The sequence below is a fragment of the Lithobates pipiens genome, unplaced genomic scaffold (assembly GCF_037356315.1).
Source record: "Lithobates pipiens isolate NorthernLeopardFrog02 unplaced genomic scaffold, aLitPip1_a1.2 Scaffold_23, whole genome shotgun sequence".
NCBI classification, from domain to species: domain Eukaryota; kingdom Metazoa; phylum Chordata; class Amphibia; order Anura; family Ranidae; genus Lithobates; species Lithobates pipiens.
In genome coordinates this window covers 275,566,928-275,576,306 of record NW_027507785.1, presented here as the reverse complement: position 1 = coordinate 275,576,306, position 9,379 = coordinate 275,566,928, and the positions used below count along the sequence as shown (strand labels likewise).

At 45.2% G+C, this 9,379-nt stretch overlaps 1 protein-coding gene across 5 annotated transcripts in view; it reads left to right on the top strand.

Annotated features, from left to right (window-relative positions):
- Positions 1 to 804: 804 nt before the first annotated feature.
- The window catches only part of RC3H1 (ring finger and CCCH-type domains 1), a 123,508-nt gene continuing 114,933 nt past the window's right edge, over positions 805 to 9,379 (top strand). For all 5 annotated transcript variants that reach the window (XM_077453238.1, XM_077453240.1, XM_077453239.1 and 2 more), the window contains exon 1: positions 805 to 945. The gene's annotated coding sequence lies outside the window, so the exon portion shown is untranslated. The remainder of the gene's footprint in view (positions 946 to 9,379) is intronic.

Genomic DNA, 9,379 nt, shown 5'->3' with positions numbered 1-9,379 from the left:
GGGGTGTAGTAGATGATACAAGGGGTTCTCTGGGTGTAGTGGATGATACAAGGGGTTCTCTGGGTGTAGTGGGGAGGGGAGGGGTGTAGTAGATGATACAAGGGGTACACTGGGTGTAGTGGGGAGGGGAGGGGGTGTAGTAGATGGCACATTTGGTTCTCTGGGTGTAGTGGGGAGGGGAGGGGTGTAGTAGATGATACAAGGGGTACACTGGGTGTAGTGGGGAGGGGAGGGGGTGTAGTAGATGGCACATTTGGTTCTCTGGGTGTAGTGGGGAGGGGAGGGGTGTAGTAGATGATACAAGGGGTACACTGGGTGTAGTGGGGAGGGGAGGGGGTGTAGTAGATGGCACATTTGGTTCTCTGGGTGTAGTGGGGAGGGGAGGGGTGTAGTAGATGATACAAGGGGTTCTCTGGGTGTAGTGGATGATACAAGGGGTTCTCTGGGTGTAGTGGATGATACAAGGGGTTCTCTGGGTGTAGTGGATGATACAAGGGGTTCTCTGGGTGTAGTGGATGATACAAGGGGTTCTCTGGGTGTAGTGGATGATACAAGGGGTTCTCTGGGTGTAGTGGATGGCACATTTGATTATCTGGGTGTAGTAGACGATACAAGGGGTTCTCGGGGTGTAGTGGGGAGGGGGTATAGTAGATGACACATTTGGTTCTCCGGGTGTAGTGGGGAGGGGGAGGGGTGAGATCACGTGACACACAGGCCAGTTGTGGGGAGTGAGTGTCGCCTGTAGGGACGCTGTGGGGGAAGGAGGGAGGGGGGAATGAGGCAGGTTGGGGGAGGGGAGACGGCGGCGGTGGCCGCGGAGGATTCTGGGAGCAGGAAGAAGCGCTGAGCAGCCGGAAGGACACGATGCTGCCCGCTCTCCGCCAGGCGAGCCCCCCGCCGGCAGTTAGAAATGCCCGGGACACGGATAGCTGAGACCTATCGCCGGTGAGTGCGTAGAAGGGTGTGGGGGCTCCGGGGAGTGTGCGCGCCGCTCTCCGGGGGGTGGGGAGAGGGAGGTAGTCGCCGTCGTCGTCGCTCTATGACTAGGCGTAGGCCGCAGGCTGCTCGAGTTTGGTGTGTTGCCCGCTCGGTGTGAGGCGGCCGGCCGTGTGGAAGGAAGAGGCCCCGAGCGGTGACTCGGCACTGCCCCGCCCTGTCTGCCCGCTCGGTGTGGCCGGCCTGTGTGGTGGTGTGCCGGGCTGGGAGAGGAGCCGTCCTATGTGGACAATGGAGGGGTGGGGGGTTATTGTGTCCGAGGATTCTCCTCATCACCGCCTCTCCTTGTAAACAATCCCGGGGAGGGGTTCCCTCACTTCCCTGGATACTGTTACCAGGGTGATGTTGTCCATAGCAACCCAATATCAGAGTCACAGCGTCAGGCCGCATTCCCTCTTCTCTATGATGTGTCTGATGGGTGTTGTGGACAAGAATTGTATTGGCTTCCATTTTATTTCTTTTATACATTGTATTCGATTTTTATTTATTTGGTTCTTTGGCAGTATCCAAAATGATATTTTTTTTTTTTCGGACCCCCTCACACAGACATCATCCGTTTTTTGTTATATAACACTGATCAATTTGGATCCCATTTACATCAGTCTACTACAACCTTTTTATTTTTTTAATTGTTTAAGAAATCTATCATTGGTAAGAAAAAATGTAAACAAAAGAAATATTATTCACCTAAAAACGGACATAAATGGAACCAGCAAACTGGAATGAAAACCGTTGACTTTAACTGGTCCAAAAAAAAGAATTATAACTATTTTCAAGACATTCCGTGATTAACTGTCACATTCTGCTTGTGCCTCAAACTGTCAAACCATCAAATGGCCGTTGTCCTAACTGATCACCCCGGCAGTTGCAGATCACACACAAGCTAAGATGTCTGGAGATGATAGGAGGGTGTAGCTTCGCATTAACCAGATGCTGGTTGCCCCACATACATTTACTGCGGCAGGATAGCTGCTCTGGGCAGAATCGCGTACCTGTGCGCCATTCTGTGCTTCTGGGGCACGCCACCGGCAACACATTCCTACTGTGATTGGACACAGGAGTCAATCAGCGGGTCCGACGGACGCTTTGTCCACTGGGACCTAGAGGTGCGTGATTAATTGTGAAACGATCGCAATCTCGATTCACCCCCCCACGCGATCTAAGTTCTGGATGACCCGCAATTTTCTTTTAGTGCCGCCAGTTCCACGTAACCAGCGTGAAACGCAAATGGTGGATATCGAAACTGACGTCAGTCATTGGAGCGTGCGATGTGGCGTGCCGCTGCCTGGTTGTGGGCGGGTACAGTGGCTGGGAAACAGCAGTGTGAGTGCGCACTGCTATACACAGTAGCAGTAATAAACGACAGGCAAGATCACAGATTAAGTATTCTTGTGAAGGCAACCTAGATAGGACAAGGCTCCAGAGGGTTTGCAACACCATTATTGAGTCATCAGGACATATTTACACACACGGGTTAAATAAAAACCCTCCGACAGACACATTTAGGAAAGTGGAAGTGTTTTTCAAAAATAGATTGACGTCTGATCCTGCATAAATCAGCAGCCAGTGTAACCATGCCACGGCGCTGCCAAACAAATAAGTGTTTGGATAAAATGTGCAGATCTATTCTGTACCGAGGCAAATTCATTACTAGATTACTAGATCTGCAAACATCAATGGACAACATTAAACTAACAAAGCTCTGATAACCTAATGTTCTCAGAGATTGTACATTTTTCAAATAAAACAGTTTTTTGAGAATCGTGATCTTCATTCTAAGCAAAAGAATTGTGCAGCTCTACTGGGACCCACTAATCGTTAAGGGACTCTGGCAGAACGGTGATCTGCCAATGTTAACAACGCAGATCGCCGTTCTGTGATGAGGGAAGGCTGTGATCCAGTGTTTCTGCTAAGCAGGAACACTGATCTTTGGCTTCCCACAGTACAAGCACCCCTGCAAGGTAATCACTCCCAGGGAATGCAGTTTAACCTTTCGATTGTCCCTGATGTTAACCCCCTTACCTGCCAGCATCATTAGTACAGAGACAGTGCATCATTTTAAACACTGATCACTATTAGTGTCACTGGTCCCCAAAAAGTGTCAATAGTGCCACTGAGACCCCTTTCACACTGGGGAGTTTTGCAGGTGCTACAGCGCTAAAAAGAAAAAATAGCCATTGCAAAGCGCCCTGAAAGCCGCTCCAGTGTGAAAGCCCGCAAATATGATGGTAAAGCGTCGCTAAAAATGGCGGCGATTTACTGCCAACTGACCCACCGCCCCAGTGTGAAAGGGGCCTTAGACCCCCATACACGCTATTAGATTTTCTGCAGAATTTTGTCTTCAGATTTACCCAAACCATATAATATGAGGTCAAACCTTAAGAGATTAAATTTGTATGCAATCGGGCAGGCCCTTGCACTACATGGTTTTGGTAAATCTGAAGAAGACAATCTGCAGAAAATGAAATAGTGTGTATGGAGCCTAAGTGTCCGATTTGAAATCACTGATTGCTGCCATTACCAGTAAAAACTAGATAATCTATCCCATAGTTTGTAGACACTATAACTTTTGCACAAACCAATCAATATACACATTTTGGGATTTTTTTTATTTTTACCAATAATTTGTAGCCGAATACATATTGGCCTAAATTGATGAAGACATTTGATTTTTCATTTATTGGATGTGTTTTATAGCAGAAAGTAAATGATATTTTTCAAATTTGTTGGTCTCTTTTTGTATATAGCACAACTAATAAAAACCACAGAGGTGGTCAAAAACCACCAAAAGAAAGCTCTGTTTGTGGGGGGAAAAAGGACTTCAATGTTATTTGGGTAAAGCGTTGCAGGACCACTCAACTGTCAGTTAATGTAAAGCAGTGCCTTATTGCTAAAAATGGCCTGCTCATGAAGGTCAAAATTCCATAGCTAAAGTGGGGATTATTATTATACAGGCTCTACATAGCGCCAACAGTTTACGCAGCACTTTACAATATAAAAGGTAGACAATACAGCTACAACAATACAATAAAATACAAAAGGGTTAAGAGGGCTCTGCTCAGAAGAGCTTACAATCTAATAGGGGGTGGGCAGGTGGTACAAAAGGTTGCTTGAGAGTAGGAGGTCTCGAGAGGAGCAGAGAGGACGGTTTGGGTGATTTAGCTTGGGGCAGAGTTGTGACTGGCTTTGTATGTTGTGGTTTGTTTGAGTGGTGTTTTGAATTTAATTTGTTGGGCGATCGGGTGCCATTGTAGGGTTTTGCGGAGAGGTGTCACAGACAGTGATAAGGTAGATGAGTCTGGCAGCAGCATTCCTGATAGGATAAATTCATCTTTTTAAAAAATGCACGTTTGCTTGCAGTTTAAATAAAAATGTGCATTTACTTTTTTTTTTTTTGTAGAAGCCTAGAAAGCCTTGCAACAGCGATCAGTAGATCACTGGTGCCCTGCAGGATTCCTGCAGACTGTCAGTGTAAGCTGTACATCATACAGATGGACAGTTTTGTACTGACAGGAATAATCGATGAACTACTAGAGCCCTCAACAGCGCAGTTGTAGTTAATTGAGAACTAGAAGCTGACAGCTGCAAAGGTTGTCAGTACTTGTAGTACTTTTATTCAAATAAATGATGCGGCTTAGTCTTGGATTGGGGATGCCTGTAAATTTAGAGATTTTAACGTTGGGGTGAACTTCTTCTTTGAGGCTGGGCTCACTGTGAAGCATGCTCTGGCTCACAGCAGGAGTCCAGTTCGTCCCCCTTCACAGTCTCAGGTCTGGTTTCAGGTCAAATTTTTGGCTGAAATGGACCAAAAGACGCACAGAACTTCTTTGCAATTTGCAAGGGAGCCACTGCGGAGATGTATGAACCTGTCACCGTTTCCAATTCCCAACTGTCTGAACCTGGCCTAAAGGGGTTGTAAAGGTTCACTTTTTTTTTTTTATTGAGTTCCACTGCTGCATCTGATACAGACAGTAGTACTCAGCCCCATTCCCAGTGTTACTGGATTTGATTGACAGCAGCGGGAGTCATTGGTCATTTTTAATGCAAGGTACTGTAACCCACCATGAATCGGTTGTATTGCCCGCTTGGTGATTTGTACCTACAGGATAAGCCTATAACCAGGCTTACCTGTAGGTAAAAAGAATATCTCCTAAACCTACAAGGTTTAGGAAGTGTTGACCCTGCATGCAGCCGCTGATGTCCGCGGCACATGCGCTCTGCAGGTCCACCCTATCCAACCAGAACAAAGGGCTCCCGCGCACGTGAGTGACATCATTGTGGCTCTGGCCACTGAAAGCGCCGGAGCCAGTGATCCTGAAAGAAATGCAGAGGGAACATGTCAGCTGCCTCAGCTTCTTTCTACGGTATTTCATATTGTGCTAGTATGCAATGCACACTAGCACGTTGTGCTATTGTCTTGCAGGTTTTTTTTTTTTTTTTTCAGCGGTTTACTACCTTTTTAATGTGTAATACCGTTTTAACACAGTCTTCTGGTGTATAAAGTTGTTTCTACGTGCTGTTTTGTCAAGCATTAATCTGTACAGTTTAGCACAGTTTGTTAGAAATAGTGCGAAGAAGCTCTAATGCAGTGCATGTTATCGCACAATCATTAATGCACCACAATGCACCACAATAGACCAGTGTGAATGGGCAGTTCAAGGAGAAGTATGCTTGAAGCTTTATTGGCCATACTTCTGTGAATTACAAGAGTCTGCTTAGTTCTGTGCTCCTGTGACCCAGATTCAGCTGACATCAGAGTCGATCCAGACCCTGCAGGGATTCTGACAATACTGTCTGCATCCGCCCATATGCCTGACTGGCAGTTGGGTCAGCCTCTCAGTAGGCCACTGCGAGCCTGAGCCAGATGCCTGCACAGCCTGGCACTCCAGGAGGGACAGAGGGCAGTGGTAACTGACAGTCACTGTTTGTGCTCAGCGTGGATCCAAGAACTAAGCATCCAGCTGTCTGTGATTGCTCAGTTCTCAGTGTAGAGATGGCGGAGGACAGCAAAGGATGCAGCATCTACATAGGTGTGTTTGTTTATTTTAAGATTTATTATTAAACTTGTAGTGCCCAGGCTTAAATGCAGAATACCTTTTAAGTATATTAAACGGCTAAGCCTTCACTTTGTTAAATATGACAGATTGTGCAGTCAGTAATGTGTAGGGCCATCATTGGGGTATGGAATGTATAGAACTTCATACATTGGCTGACCTGTTAGAGCAAATCATGTTTTATTTTTCATTTACTGGTAACACCAGCTGTGTCCCAGAGTTTGCCAAATTGTCCCATGTGATCGATGATCCAAGCCAGTTGGTTGCTGTGGGAGACAGCTCTACTTTTTTACTTCAGTAGTGTTCAGAAGGGAAGCTGTTGCTAGGTAACCAGAAGAATAAACACGCTTCCTAGCTATTTGTAAGGTTGATTATAGACTATGCAATGTTCAACATAAAAGCTGTAGCTGCAGCATGGCTTGTGTTTATCACATAACTGTGTGGTATGATGGAGGCTGAGCAGGAAACCTCTGAGCAAGATCTTTCAGCCTACTTCATTCTTTCACTGCATGGGTACTTTACATATAGATGAATGAGGTAGGTCTGAAAAGAACAATAAACATAGGCAGGTTTTAACCACTTAAGAACTGAGTCTCTTTTTGAGATTTCTTTTGTTTACGAGTTAAAAGCAGGTTTTGCTAGAAAATTACTTAGAACCTCCAAATATTATATGTTTTATTTTTCTAACACCCTAGAGAATAAAATGGCAGTTGTTGCAATAATTTGTCACACCGTATTTGTGCAGCGGTCTTACAAGTGGACTTTTTTTTGGAAAAAACACACTTGTCTTATTTTTTAATTAAAAAAAAAAAAAAAAAAAAACAGTAAAGTTAGCCCAATTTTTGTTTTATATTGTGAAAGTTAATGTTACGCCAAGTAAATTGATACTCAACGTTTCACACTTCAAAATTGCGCCTTCTTGTGGAATGGTGAGAAACTTTTACCCTTTCGAATCCCCATAGGCAACGTTTTAAAAAATTCTACAGGTTGCATGTTTTAAGTTACAGAGGAGGTCTAGGGCTAGAATTATTGATCTCGCTCTACCGATCGCAGCAATACCTCGCATGTGGTTTGAACACCATTTTACATATTTTTTTTATATACTGTTCTTTTAAAAAAAAAAATTTACTTTTATCCCTATTGCAATGTAAATATCCATTGTAATAGAAAAAAAAAAACATGACAGGACCTCTTAAATATGAGATCTGGGGTCAAAATGCAATAAAAAAAAGAGAGAAAAATGTGATTTAAAAAATAAAATAAAAAATGGTTTTAAGAGCTATGTGTGGAAGTGACGTTTTGACGTCGCTTCCGCCCTGCAATGGTATGTAGACGGGTGGGGGCCATCTTCCTCTCACTCGTCTCCATACCCAGCAAGGAAGAGCATCCGATCGCCGCCTCCGCTGCCGACAGCTCTTGTAAGCGGCTCAGGGCACTAGAGCACGGAGGGAGGGGGCCTCTCCCGTCTCCCATAAGTGACCTTGCGGTGAATCCACTGCAGAGACCACTATTATCGTAAACCGGACTGACGGCTGAAGAAGAGGATACCGGGGATTATGACAGCTAGCTGCTGCCATAACAACAATATTACTCTTCAAAGTTAGGAGGTATATCGGCGAGCGGCAGTCAGGAAGAGGTTAAATCAGATCAGACCTTCACTCATTAGATTATTATACAGGATTTATATAGCAGCAACAGTTTGTGCAGCGCTTTACAAAAAAAAAGGGAGACGGTACTATTCAATAGAAGCGGGGTAGGAGAGCCCTGTCCTGTGAGAACTTTCAATCTAACGATGAGCTGCTACACCACCTCCCTCTAAGACTATAGCAGGGATATGCAATTAGTGGACCTCCAGCTGTTGCAAAACTACAAGTCCCATCATGCCTCTTCCTCTGGGTGTCATGCTTGTGGCTGTCAGTCATGGGACTTGTCGTTCTACAACAGCTGGAGGTCCACTATTTGCATATCCCTGCATTATAGCATATAGTTAAAGTGTTTGTAAAGGCACGATGGTACTTTTATGCATTCTAACCTTCTCTGTGCCATTGGCTTCCACTGCTGTCGATCATAGCCATTGATCCAACAAGGAGGGAGAGGGGCGGGGCCAAGCTGTGTCTCTGTGAATGGACATGCAGTCGTGGCTCAGGAGCGAGTCTGCTTGGATGCTCCAATAGTAAGCTGCTTGCTTTGGGGGCACTTGGCAGGAGGGAGGGGTCGAGTGCTGGCAGAGGACCCGAGAAGAGGAGGATCGGGGCTGCTATGTGCAAAACCACTGCGCAGAGCAGGTAAGCAGGGTGAATATAAATCAATGATTAAAAAAAAAAAAAAAAAGATATATATATCTCTATATCTATATCTATCTCACAAACAAATTGCATAAAATGAAACACAAAGAGCTTCCTACGAAGAGAGAAGAGTGTTCATAATTAATGTACCCATGTCCTGTAGTGCTGATCAGTGATTTATTAACATGCACAGCTTATATTGAAATAATTTGACCAACTATTGGCCCATTTACTTATGTGCAATGCGTTAACGCCCATTATGATATCCGCTATTGTGTGCTGTGTTAAGGCAACCTATTCAAAATTGGCTACCAGCACTTCTCAAGGTGCTTCCTTTTTTTTTACTCTACGTTGATGTGCATTATAGTGTGCTATAAAGCAGGTGTATTACATTAGGTTGGCAGTCAAAATGTGTTCTCCATAATCTCACACATTAAAGTGGTTGTAAACCCTTACAAACCACTTTGACCTACAGGTAAGCCTAGATTAAGGCTTACCTGTAGGTCCAAGAAATATCTCCTAAACCTATACGGTTTAGGAGATATTTGCCCGAAGACGGGCACCGCTGTCTACGGCGCATGAGCGCTGCATTTCCAACAATGGAGCTGCCTCGCTTGTCGGCTCCCGTGCGCATGCGCGGGAGTGACGTCATCGCGGCTCCGCCGAATGACAGCAGCGGAGCTGCGAGACCCCACTGAAAAGATGGATGCGGCGGACTACAGGGGACAGTGGTGACATCGCTGGCTCCTGTGTCAGGTAAGTGACACATAATGGGCTACTATGCAATGCATAGTAGTCCATTATGCTTTGCCTTTGCAGGGAATGAAAGACGAAGTAAAGGGAATGAAAGACGAAGTAAACCCATCAGAGCCGCAATGACATCACTCCCGTGCATGCGCTGGGGAGCCACCATTTATGGCACAGGGCTCTGAAGGAACAGCCACCCCCATGCACCAACGATGCATTTATAGTAAATGTTTCCTAAACGGTATACATTTAGGAGAGATTTAAAATTACAATAAGCCTTATTATGGGCTTACCTAG